This window comes from Electrophorus electricus, chromosome 10, assembly GCF_013358815.1.
Source record: "Electrophorus electricus isolate fEleEle1 chromosome 10, fEleEle1.pri, whole genome shotgun sequence".
In the NCBI taxonomy this organism is placed as follows: domain Eukaryota; kingdom Metazoa; phylum Chordata; class Actinopteri; order Gymnotiformes; family Gymnotidae; genus Electrophorus; species Electrophorus electricus.
In genome coordinates this window covers 14,040,807-14,054,498 of record NC_049544.1, presented here as the reverse complement: position 1 = coordinate 14,054,498, position 13,692 = coordinate 14,040,807, and positions in this window count along the sequence as shown.

The following is a 13,692-nucleotide window of genomic DNA, read 5'->3' as shown; positions in this document are numbered from 1 at the left end:
AATAAGCAAAAATGCCCCTTCTCTTTTACAAAATGTTAAGTTAGAAAATCTAAAATATTTTATAGACTGTCTCAAACACATTCTATAAATAAGAAATTAAAACCTTGGCCCTGACCAATGTGGTACCCCAGGCAGGATTTTGGCTGCTGCCCTTTGTGTCATTCATTCATCATTCATTGTGTTTGTACACTCACACAGACACTGCATAGCTATGTCTATGAGATTTTCTTTATTTTAGGGACAAAAAAACAGTATTTGTTCAATGTCACTTGCTTCTTTAATACTGTTTTTTGTTGCTAAAATAATTATTTATACTGCATACATACAGTATATACTATTTATACTGTATTTACATTGTTTTTTTTTAATTTTTTTTTTTATAATTTATTCAATGTCATGTAATATATAGAGGAGCATATGTGACCATTGGGTGTTACAATATGTTAATAATAAAAGCTGCTGATTATGAAAGCCATCTAATAACATAGCCAGCACCTAAGCCACATTATAGTCTGTAAAATTATAAACACAAACAGCAAGAGTAAATTACACCTAGCCGTCATGCACAAAACAAGCATTCATGGAGCACCACTCTCACATGATTGATGCTGATGACTATACATATCAAATGCAATAAATGAAATGAAAATGCAAAGGCTTACATTCATTAATGACAAAATTAAAATTAAAGGACCATTATAAGCAGGGTTAATATTGGTTAGTCTAACTCGACTAAGATGTCAATAAAAATGTTTGCATGGATTCTTCAGGCAGACAGTGGATAGGTCGTGCAAGCAGCACACATAATTTTGAGAAAAAATACTCTTTCTTTTATGGAAGTTATTTCCCATACACTTGGAAAGTTGGAATAGTCATTCCAACTTTCTCTAATGAATTTAGGTGAGGGTATCTGACACTAACTGTTGCTAGATAGTTATTTATTATTACTATTTATTTGTACAAGACTTCATTTTTGGCTATACAACTACAAATTCAAGCTCGCAACCTTTTAAACATCACAGTACAACTTCACATTTGCCTCAGTAGACTTGTTGCGAAACATGTGCACGTGTACATTTTAGTTTTCAAATTTAGCTTACAAGTTCTCACATTAAAAATACAAGTACAGATTTTATTTTACAAATTCTCAGATCAGGGCCTACAAGTTGTCAAGTTTTCCAACATAGTTACATCCATAAAACATCAACCAAATTTATCCTCGTCATTTCAGTTTACACTGTATAAATTGGTTAGGGTCACTGGGTTTTGAAGTTCATTCCATGTAAATGGGGCATTAAATAAAAACAATTTCAAACTACTTAGTAAAGAATGAAGAATTCTCCTAGATAAATGATGAGTGCGGAAAATGTAGTCAGGAGCAAATACATGTTCCTAATAAAATAAAAATGAAACATCAAGGGTATTCTATTAAATTGGAAATAAGAATATTGTCTTCTATTTAAATTTTTCAAATACATTTGGATTTGACATATTATCATAGCAGCAAATTCAATGATCTCCAACACTGGCATCGGCAAAGAAACAGCACTGGATACAGCTCACCGAGTTGTGGTCCATCATTCAGAGCCAAAGCAGGTGTTCATCATGCCATGATGCCCTTATACATCTTCATGCTATGTGGTGTGCGAATTTAAGGGGCTCAAGTGGTGATCACCTACCAGGACATGACATGTGCTGAGCTGGCATCAGAGGAGATTCGTCAGGCCACAGGAAGTGGGAATGTTGTCTTGCGACACCTGAACTTTTTTCTGTCTGCGAATTTGCCAAAGAGTTCTTAGCCATAGAGGGATGAATAGACATCCTTATCAATAATGCAGGTTCTGAGCAAGCTCAGTCAAAAAAATATTATACAGAAATGCCTTGAGTAGGTACAAAATTTGTCTAAGTGTGAAAAGTGCAAAGCATGATGCTTTACTGAACAAGAGTCCAAACCTAAGATTGGTTCTGGAGTAATCTAGGGGCAGATTGGAACCCTCTCACCAACATAAGGGATCAAATCTGAAATATAATATTTTCTAAAGGTGAAAGATAATGTTTTCTGAAGTTGTTGTTAAGCTATAAAAACAATGTGGGGTGTAACAGGTGTAATGATGTGTACCAAGTGGATAACAGATGATGGCTTTGAGACACAGCTAGCAGCCAAACACCTGGGCCATTTTCTGCTCAGCAATCTCCGGTTGGAAAGACTTAAGAGCTCTGCCCCCAGTCGTGTGGTGACTGTGTCCAGTATTGCACACGCTGGTGGTATTACATCTATTAATCTTTGAAAAAATAGTTTTAAAGTATTTAAAGAAATGTAATTGCAGAATTTTCAGAGAACTCTAAATAACAAATCATTTGTAAATAAAATAATTTTACCCTCAATCCCTTTAAATGGCAATATCCAGTTTTCACATATTCATAATGCGTACATATTTTCATGCAGGAAAGATTGATTATTTAAGAGGCTATACAACTCTGGTTAGCTCCAAACAGAGCAAGCTGGCAAATGTCCTGTTCTCTAGGGAACTTGCTTGATGGATGAAAGGTAAAATGCCCATCTAGCTCTGAAATTATGAAAAACATTTTTTTTTCTTTTTTCTTTTTTTGAAACTTGAAGGTGTATGTTTTTTGTACTGTGTTTGTCTTACCTTTTAGAAAATAGCTAAAATATAAATATATTTGTACTTTAATGAATTACGCTACAGTTATGTGTGTGTGTGTGTGTGTGTGTGTGTGTATGTGTGTGTGTCTGTGTGTCTGTGTGTGTGTCTAACATGTCTAGTCATGACTGTTTTTGGAGATGATGGAAATTTTCAGTGGTGAAGTGAAGAAAGTTTCACTTAAATTAAAATTAAAGTCCAATATTAAAACACTAATATGTGCTTGATAATGGAAAATAGAAATATATTAAAAGTAATGGCTTTTTATTTTTATTTTATCTCTCTCATTTTTACACACACCTTACATGTACATTGTTTAAAGTCACTAAAGGTTTCCACTTTCCACAAATCTTTTGATAAATGTGGATAAGTATATAGAAAGGTGTGTTGTGTTTCATATAAGTGGAATAGAAAGAAATGGATATATTTAGAATAGTGGGTTGTGTGCCACTAGAAGACCACTAGATGGCAGAATCATAAGGTATAGTTCAATGCCTTGGCAATTATTGTATCACTTTGGTTACTGCTCTTTGGAATTGGCCTTATTTGCTTACAAAATGTGCTAGTACTGCCTATTGCAGTAAATGACTTACTGTAACCTTGTTAGCTCATGCTGCTGCCACAGTTTGTTAGTCAAAGTCTGTTAACAACCTTAGGTGGATTATACTTTATACAACAAATAACAACATTGGCACTAGTGTCATACCTTCCTATTACTGAACAATGTACAGAGAATAGACTTGGTAATTTATTACTGTGGCTTAATTAATGTGGCTGACATGAAAAATTGAGTGACTAAAACAGTATGGTCCTGTTTTCAGATAGTCATTCATAAGCCTTAAAAAACTGTATCCTCCTTCTGCTGTAGATTGATCTACCTTTTCAGATGCAAAGAAATGCACATTTTTGGACAGTCATGTTCACAGTAATATGAACATCATTTTCATGGTTAGTGTGATCAGACATTCAGTTTTAGTCTGGACAGTCCGTTTTTTCATCTCCCTGTCCTCCGTCGGGCAGAATGCCTAGTTATCATTCTTTTGGAGTGAACTGGTTGCTAGTTATTGAAAAATGTTATTTTAGAATGTCACTAGGTTACATACATGTCAAAGCAAATACCTTGTATTTCATTGGTTTCACAGATTGCCTTGTACCTACCAGATAACCATAGAAATCTAGTGTTAATGGTAGAAAGTTACGATGTTTGCCATGGTGTGAAAATGCTAAAAAGGAATGACTTCAGTTCTCAGTGGCATGCACATCTCTTCCTTTTGAGGAGTAGGACAGATGAATTTCATGCCTTCTGTGCACTATGCCAGAATTCAGTACTGCAAATAGGTGCCAAGTTTGGTGATAAAACATAATTTATGTTACAGATTTCTACATCAAAGCTAGCTACACAGGTTATGGTTTTCATCTTTAAGATTCGTGGCTCAGTTAGTCCAAGGCACTGACGTATACAGGGACAGTGATAACCTACTATAGCAAACACAATAGGTGAGTCAGCTAAGGATTCTTGCATATCACAAACAAACTTGAGTCTTTAGATTGTACTTCATGGTCAATATAGCACTTATTGCTTATATAGACTGTATAGACTTCCATTTAGAAGTTTAGGAAGGGCAGTGACTAAATCATTGAAGTGTCTGTACATGCTGTCCCACTGGGAAACGACCACTAGACTGCCTTTTGTCTTCATACAGATAGGAGTGTATTGACTAGGGAACTTTGTGGTTTCTTGTCTGTAGTCCAAATATTCTCCTTTTATTAGTCAGAGATAAAAGGGGTAATGAGATAATGCTCTGTAAAGCCTCTAATGCAGTTTATAATTTATGCATTATGTATGTGTATCGATTTAATATCAGTAGGTCTAGATTACATTCATTTGACATGCATGTAAGAAAAAGTCAACCATACCTAAAAGGCTGTGACAACCTATGCTCTCAAATTTCATGTATGTCAGAGATTCAGGAGTGTATTTTTCATGTGTAGTTCATGTGGCTTCATGAGTCATTTACTATTCAATATGATGCTTTTACGCTAACTCAGGTTGGTCTTTATTCTTAAGTTCTTTCACATGAGGATATTTCAGCACAGTCATGTGATGGACAAATTGCTTATGCATTTGATAGTGCATTTAATTTGTTCTACTGCTGTATTTACTGTCCAGTCCAGTATATACTTCCCTCAAGTTGAATGCCTCACATGTGATCACATCTTAGATGTTTTTATGAGATACTAAATCAGTCATTGTCTCTGCTAAGAGAACACGAAGTACAACTTGCTATGTTAATTAAGGAACAAGCCGCAACAGTAATTTAATCTATTAAGGGAGGCATAAATTAATTAAGTAGTATACTTCTCATGCACATCAGCAATGGCTTCACTAGGCTCTGTGTGTTGACCTTAGGAATTAATGTTGCACATGATCACTGCAAATGCCCCTTTGATGAGGCATTTGGGAGAGTTTTGAGGAATGTAAGCTCTGGATATGCTCTGGATATGTCTGCTACATGCTGTAAATGTAAATGTAAATGGATATACTCCAAAAGCCATGCCTCCTAATGCTTCCATGAGACTAACTCCCAGGCTGGGATGTTATACTAACTGCACAGCCAAATCAGTTGACTCCCTGTCTGCCCTCCCTTTCTGGCCTTCAGTATGGGTTGAAGTGCAATGGTGTATGGCTGAGAACAGGTTTCTGCAAATTCAAAATGTAGCAGCCATAGTTCTTACTAAAACTAGAAAATTTGATCCCATCACTCCTATGCTATCTACTTTACATTGTCTTAAAGCAAAATTTCATAATAATTTTAAAATACTTTTAATGACCGTTGTCGGCCAGAGAAGGATGAAGGATGCCCCCCCCCCCCCAGGAGTTTTCTTCCTCCTGCTCTAGGGAGTTTTTCCTTGCTACTGCTGCCCTTGGCTTGCTCATTCGGGGCTTGGACTTAGACATTTGTAAAGCTACTTTGTGACAACATCTGTTGTAAAAAGCACTATATAAATACATTTGATTTGATTTATTTCCATTACCAAAATTTTCAATGTGGTGCCCCATACTGATAGCAGGTAAAGTACTAACCTGTGGCACAGCAAGGGTCTAAGCACCAGCAAAACACACCTGCTCAGACTTATGTGTGCATGTTTGAGACTGACATGCTATCTCTAACTTAGGCTGACAGAAACAAACATTGTCTCTTTTTGACTCCAAATGAGGCTTAAAGTATTTAGAGTATCACTGCAGCTAAGTTTTAGCTCCCAGCTGCCTAGCAGGACCATCCAGGCTGAGATAATGGAAGCAGAATCTTTTCCTCAGTGAAGGAGGACAGGCAGATTTTGACTTGGGTGTAATTAACGCCAAGCTTGAATCAAGGCTTACATGGGGGAAAGTCAGTGCTCTGTATTACACTACTGCATGTATGTGGGCATGCTGCAATCAGTCCTACTCATAGAATCAGTGTGATTGCATAGAGACAGCTGGTGCCTTGACACACACACAAGCAGCGTGGTTTCCGCCCCTCAGAGAAGCAAAGCTTCAGTTGCAGCTGTATGTTTTTGTTTTTTTTGTTTTTTGATACCCCATATGTCATGAAAAGTAGTGATATGTTTTTTGCAGTCGCAGAAACAAGGTGTTTTACTGCTTTCCATTTGGCCACATTTCAGCCAAATGTCCTACCTGATTTATGTGTGCTATAAGCATTCACTATGGAACTAACCTGATTAATAGCCATTCACCCTGAAATCTATTTGCAAGGTGTTATAGCAAGAGATCTGATTAGTTTTTGTTTAAAATGTACTTTGGCTGTTTATATTCCTACTACTACGGGCTAATGTGTAAATAGTCCTGACCAGGGGCATTGGCTGGGAATGTAAAAAATTCAGGGTTGAGTCTTACAGTGTAACTTTCATAGTGCTACAGTGTATTTTAATAAACTTGAGATGGAAAAAATAATTTGGGGCTGATATTGAAACATTAAAGGCTTAAGCCCTGAAGGTCCACACCTAACAATGCCCATGTCTCTGACTTATTCCAACTGAGAACTCTCTGCAGAAGTCATTACTTGACAGATTCATGTTTAAGTGCAATATTAGATAAATTATTGCACCAAGATGCCTCCATAACCATCTGCACCGAGCCATGCTCATTTTCTCTTACTGGAAACATCCTGAGTTTGCACAACATCTACTTACATCCTAATGGATCAGGAAGTTTGATGCTTGTATTTGCTTGGCAAGTTGCTCTACTTCCTCTGATCTATCATCAATCCTGATGCATTTTTTATGATGTGCACTTAAGATCCTCAGGAGTCAAAGGAATCTCACTATCATCTATAAAATAAACAATTGCTTAAGGAACCTGAAGAGAATACTACATTGATTTGGTATTATTATGGATGGTATAAATAACTTTGGAATCACTTAATATTTAAGTGGAAATTTTTTCAAGCGGATAACCAGAGACCCATCGGCCTAGTACCCTACTCAGCTTAAAAACCTACATTCAAAAGCCTCAACCAGCAGAGAAGTGCTGCATTTTTACAAATCACACATTTTAAAGAAAATATTTACTAACACGTCACTATAACACTGTCCAGTGAGTCAATGTCTATCTAGTAATGATAGAGAGGAAGAGAGGCATACATGTACACACACATGTTCACAGAGAAAGTGAGAAAGAGAGAGAAACAGAAAGAAAGAAAGAGAGCGAGAGAGAGAGAGAGAGAGAGAGAGAGAGAGAGAGAGAGAGAGAGAGAGAGAGAGAGAGCGCAGGGAAGCTTTATTGCTTTATTTAATCTAATGACACTGCTGACCATTTCCAGTGCCCAACACAATGCACTGAAGATGAAAAAAATACAAAACAAACTGCAAAAGGGAAGATGAGCCATGCAACTGAACCACTACACTGCTGTTTTCAACTGATGTGGCAAGCATGGGTTTTCAGGAAAACTTTGTGGTAACAGTATAAGATTAAGGCCACCTTACACAATATTAATGCAATGATTCTCTTAGTACTACAGGAACAGAGGTAGTCCAGAGTCATTTATGTGTGAAGATAGCAGACTGGTGTGACATAGTAGTCTACAACTTATCCATTCACCTAACCTGAATCTTAATCAGTCATATTGATCCCCTCAACATGCTTTAAGATCATCAAGAGGTTCTGCATTAGAAGATAAGCTGAGATAGTCGTGTCCAAACCTTAGTCCAAACTAATGACTTTACCATCACGGGGCAGTTGTGGCACTCAGTCTTTAGTTCCAAACTGATTTGGCAATATTGGCAATTACATCAAATTTTCAACTAGTGTACAGCTTTGCCAATGTGCATTTAACTGTGATGAGCCAAAATAAAGCATGCTCATATCACAACTAACTGGCTTTAAAGAAAAGCAGGGCCAAGCCATAGCAGTCCTATTCCACACCAGTCTTATCCTGTGTGAACAAAAACTTGATTCAGTAGTCAAAACATAGATCATGTATTTGAATGACAGGAGATGCAATTAGGGTCTTTCTGTGGACACAAAAAGGCAGATCAATCTACAGCTAGCATATAAAACTACAGTGTAGAGAGAACACAGTCTTTTAAAGCTTATGAATAATGACCAAACCAATAAAAGATGTTTTAATAATTGATGAGGGGCATTTAGATCTCAGTGGAACTTTTGATTAGTGTGGGCCTTTTAATACCAAAACACAGAACAAAAGAATGTTTAGAATGCACATCCCAACTGGCCTTATTAAGTCACTGCTCTACAGCTGGGACTCAATAAAACACAGGGATCTTTGTGCTCACACAGATGAGCAGAAGTGTTGTGATGTTGTTGTGGCTTGGCAAATGTGGTCACAATGTATGTTATGGAAATAATAATATGGCCCACTAAGGAGAGGAAGCCAATGTCATAACAAGGTAGTGTAATGGCTCTGTGGATCTATAGAAAGATGGTTCTTAGAGCAGAGAGTGTAACTAGATATTCTTGTTGTTGGCTCACTCCATAATTGATGGGTGTATAGAGTAGAGTTTCAGGGTTAGCATTACAATGAGTAGGTGCATCTCACTTGTCAGTGTTGGTACAATGGTTGTCTTACTTGGCAATATTGTCATAAATCCAGTCTCTGTAAGAAATCTATGCATGTTTATATAAAACAGTAAACAGAGAAAAACCATGGGTTACCAAAACCTCTCATACATTTCAAGCAGATTCACAGCAGGCTAATTTTCTAATAACATGTTCAGAAGTAATGTAAACCGTTTTATGGCACATTATGGCTTGACCAAATGAAATGAGAATGTTCCAGCGATCTCCTTTAACAGAATATAACCCTGGATATGGCACAACATTGATTACTGCAAATAGCCCTTGGGCTTAGTGAGCAAAATTATTTCACTGTTGTTACATAACAAGAGGTGTTGTTATCACTGTATGATGCTTTACATAAACCTATTTGATCGTACAATCTATATTTGGGCGGACTTTGTTACTTTGATATTAACATAGACAATACTCAAAGATAATACTCAAAATGGCAAGAGACATGATTAATAGGCGAAATCTCCACATATCACATTACAACGTCAAGAGCTAAACCTGCTCTTTAAGTGTCCTGACATCTACAGTGGTAACATTTTTTTACCATTTGATGCTCTAGATTATTTCCACCATCAATTCCCTTATTTAATCCAGATGAAGTAGGTCTTGCATATTTGAGCCTGTTCCTCTCTATAGAGGATTAGTGTTCATGTTAATGTGGCCTGGGAACAAATAAATACTGTGATACCTCCTAATGCAAAATTGAAGAAATGTTTTTTTATGTTTGTCAAATCCAGTGGTACCATATATGTAGTAATGGGTATTTTAAAAAAGCCCTTTCACTGAGTGTACATCATAATGATGTGACTGACTTAATCCCACTGTGTATCTGAATCATTAGAGGACAATGCAGCTTCATGATTTGGTCTGTATTGAACTAGTCATGCAGGACTCAACATTGCATGGTGATAGGGTTTCACTGAATCTTTCATTTGGTAGTATAATGTAACCACACACTGCAAGAAAGCTAAATCCCTGATCATTGGCCTTACAGCTGGAGTATTTTCAGATGTGAAATCATTTTTTATCACACAAATAAATTTCAAAGGTGATATAGTAATATTGCATAAGGTTAATAAAATAGGCAAACTAATTGTGAAATATGAAGAGAGATTTCCCATTACCAGTGTGTTGCTTTTACTATAGACAACCCCTTTACAAATAATGAAATCTTGTGTGTCACCCTCTGTTGATACCTTCCCACAGCCAAAACTATATGTAGAAGCAGAGAACTGGTCAATGTATGGAGTTTGTTGTTGTGGCTGCTTTTTGTAGAGTCAGCAAAGAGTCTAGTTATATAGGCACTGCTAAGGGGCACTTTAGCAGTTTAAATTCCAAATGTTTATATGTGCTGCAAAGTGCATAAAACCTCAGCTCTACCACTCCAAACTCTCCAGGTTTCTAATTCAGTATTTCATCAGAACTGCAGAATCAGTAGTTGGCACTCTTTAAAATTTCCCTCTTTAATCACACTACAGTGCAGAATCAGTGCAGAAGTTAAGCAAATAGAGGAAACCTTATTCAAATAAATCAGTTAACTAATTAATAACAAATTAATCAATGTATTAGTCAATTAATCAGTCAATTAACTTCAGTACATCTCATAAGACAATGAATTATGGTTCTTAAAGTGATATAGACATATGGCACAAAATGTTCATTCATTGTTCAAGGACTTTTAGATTCCTTTGGAGACCTGTGTGGAGGTACAGTTAGAGAGTTTACAATTAGGCAAGATTTCCCAGGAATAACAATGACACACATTACAGGAATATTCAATAAAACATGATTTATCGATTTATTTATAAAATAGGTTTTATTGTTTTGTAGTTTTGTGATGTCTTAAGTCATTCACATAACTAACTCACTTTGCTTTATGATATCTAGTATTGATGGCCTGCATAGGTAGTGTAGATATACCTATGACTAAAAACACAAGCAGTAAAGATTGCCACTTTATCAGATAAAATCAGTGGATGATAATGACCTTTTTCTGTGTCCATATAGCGACTAAATTCTGGTTAATTTAGTATAGCTATATGGTTGTGCAAGACCATAAAAAGACAATGGAAGAGATTAAGACAATGTTTTTCTACCATAGGGAAAACTATTTACAAGATGTCTAAAATATACAGTTGCTTATTCAAATCTCTGGAATGAACTGAGATGTCAGCAGATTTGCAGAGGTAGAAAAGTTACTCAAAAAAGTTAATTTAGTTCAACAGAAAAATGCTGAGAGGAATTGAGTCATTTAAAAGTAGAAGTGAGTCTGGAATATTCCACTTAGCTGAAAGTACCAAAGTGTTCACAAAAATGTTCTAACAAAAACCGTTTCCAATTGTTAATTTTTGTGGCATTCAAACCTAAACTAATTTTGCCTTTGGTTATTAAACACAGCAGTGTATGTCTAACTTCTTTGTTGGGGGAAGAGGGGCTCACTTACAAATTTCCAAACCAAATAAATTAAAATGTGCATTTTGCCCTTTGTGCCAGACTCTGATTCCCAGCATTCCTCTGTCTGGACCACACCCATCGTTACCTTGGTCTGATCTATTTGATCTAATTATTAATAAGACACCTGTTACCAATTTGCCCACAGTACATAATCCCTTGTTTTTCCCATATTCCTCGTGAAGTCTGACGTATGTTTTCCCTGCAATTTTAAGCAGTTGTTCCATACTCATTGTCTCTCTGGTTGTTACTTGGTTTGTTTTATGTATTTTCCCCTTTGGAATTCATCTATTGGATTTGTCTGTTGGTCTGCTTGATTCTCTGTTTTTGCCCCCTGCCTGTTTACTGATTTTTTATTTGGATTACAGACTCTGTAGCCTCTGCCTGTTATTATTAAAGTCATAATGATTTTACACCTGTGGTTGTCTCTTCTCTCTCACGCACATGCTATAAACAACATAATATAATACACTGTTCTCACATTACATAATTTTTATATTTAACCTCAATTTTAAATACGTAATTTTTCCAGTAATTCTTCTTCAAATTATGAAACACACATTAGATTGACACCTAATGTCCTGAATGTATCATAGATTCTATACTAAATGTATTTTAAACATAGCCACCTCCATGTGGGGGACCTACTCTAAGGAGCATTAACTGGTTCATTCGAGGACTACGAAGCAATCTGATTAATCTCATGTGAGCTGCACTTTATAGAAAAATGAAAAAAAAAAACTTATTAGAATGATATTATAGTGACTTATTATAGTGATAATAATAATTTATAAATATTGTTTGCTACCTAATTGTGGTAAAAATGACTGCTCCTTTAGATTTTCATCACTTTGCTGTTTTAAGGGCATTTACCTAACTTTTATCCAAAGCAACTTACAATTATGACTTAGTACACCTTGAGCAATTGAGGGTTAAGGGCCTTACTCAGGGGCCCAACAGTGGCAACCTGGCTGTGGTGGGGATTGGCAACCTTCTGATTACTAGTCAAGTACCTTATCCTCTGAGCTAGCATTTCCCTAGGACACTGCACGGTGATACATTTCTACAGAATTCTTTACCTGGTCAGTACAGTATATATAAAAGGAAGTCATGAGGTGAGACACTATTTTAGAAAAGGGATGTTTTTGAGTTTTGATTTAAAAGAACTGTGCTAAATCAACCAGACTGACTGATCAACCAGAACAGTATGTGACTGAGGATAATCATTATGTCAGTAATTTAATGATTTATCTACACTACATTTTTGGAACAATAGACTGGCTGCTAAGTTCTTTGGTTCTCTTAATCTATGCTTTAAAAATGAATAACTTTGTAACTGCAATAACTGAATTATAAACCTGAAAGCTATAGGATGTTATCTTACCACTGTTTACCACAGAAAGGCTCATCAAATCATTCTCTGTAGTCTGTAGTGTTAAACTGGGTTTACTGAGGACTCTGAAGCTGATTAATACTAATGGGCAATTAGTGGTGAAGAGTTGAGATAATAGACCTTAAATGAGCTTGCAGTGTGATTGGCAACCATCAGAACATAGTGCTGCTGACAGCTCTCTCACAAGAGTGGCTTCTATTTATAGGGTTGACCTTTTCACTCACAACAAAGGGAGTTGCAAGTGCTCTATAAGAGGGCTTAATCTTATTATTGTCTGAACATCGAGGAGGAGGTGGAGGAGGATGTTGTGATTGTTTAGATGATAAAAGTTCCAGAGCCATAAACACAGATAATTAATGGAACTGTTTGGATACAGAAAAAAGGATGACGTTGACTTTTACATGGCACATTACAAAACCAGTAGCTACATGCTAAGATGAGAAGCTGTAGATGAGCACAAAATTGTCATATGTATATGTTTCTATGCTTGAATATTCTGTACCCTAAAACTCCCTACATTGTTGTTGTTGTTTTCTTGTTTAATTGCCTGGATTGTAAAAGGCCACTCTATAAAATGTGGTTGTGCAATCGGTCTGATGAAACTGGGACAGTAGTTCTCCTTAATTCCATCTCTGTGATGGATTAGTGTGTCATTCCTCTGATGCTATAGTGTCATATTTTAGGGTTTAGACTTTGGCATTTACTGAGATAATCAAATCGTATTTACTGCATGTGAGAAAAAAATTCATTACACAGTAAAAGCATTAGCTCCATGAGACAATTAAACTTAATTCAGATTTGTATAATGAACTAAACTAAGGTTCAGTATTGCATACTGCATATTGGCTAGGAACACTCAGTAGAAAGTGGTTGGAAATCAAAATTAGCTTATGAAAGATACAAAGGAAATGATCAGAATTAAACAGGTTTACAATATGCTTTACCCAAGTTTTACAATGAAGGATTAGAGATAAATGGACACAAGCAATTAAGACACCATTCATGGAGCTAGGTAGACAATATGATCCTACTTCCAACCTCAAATTACAATTTTTTTTTCTCTATTTTCTGATTTTTACTCCAAGGTCTGTTCA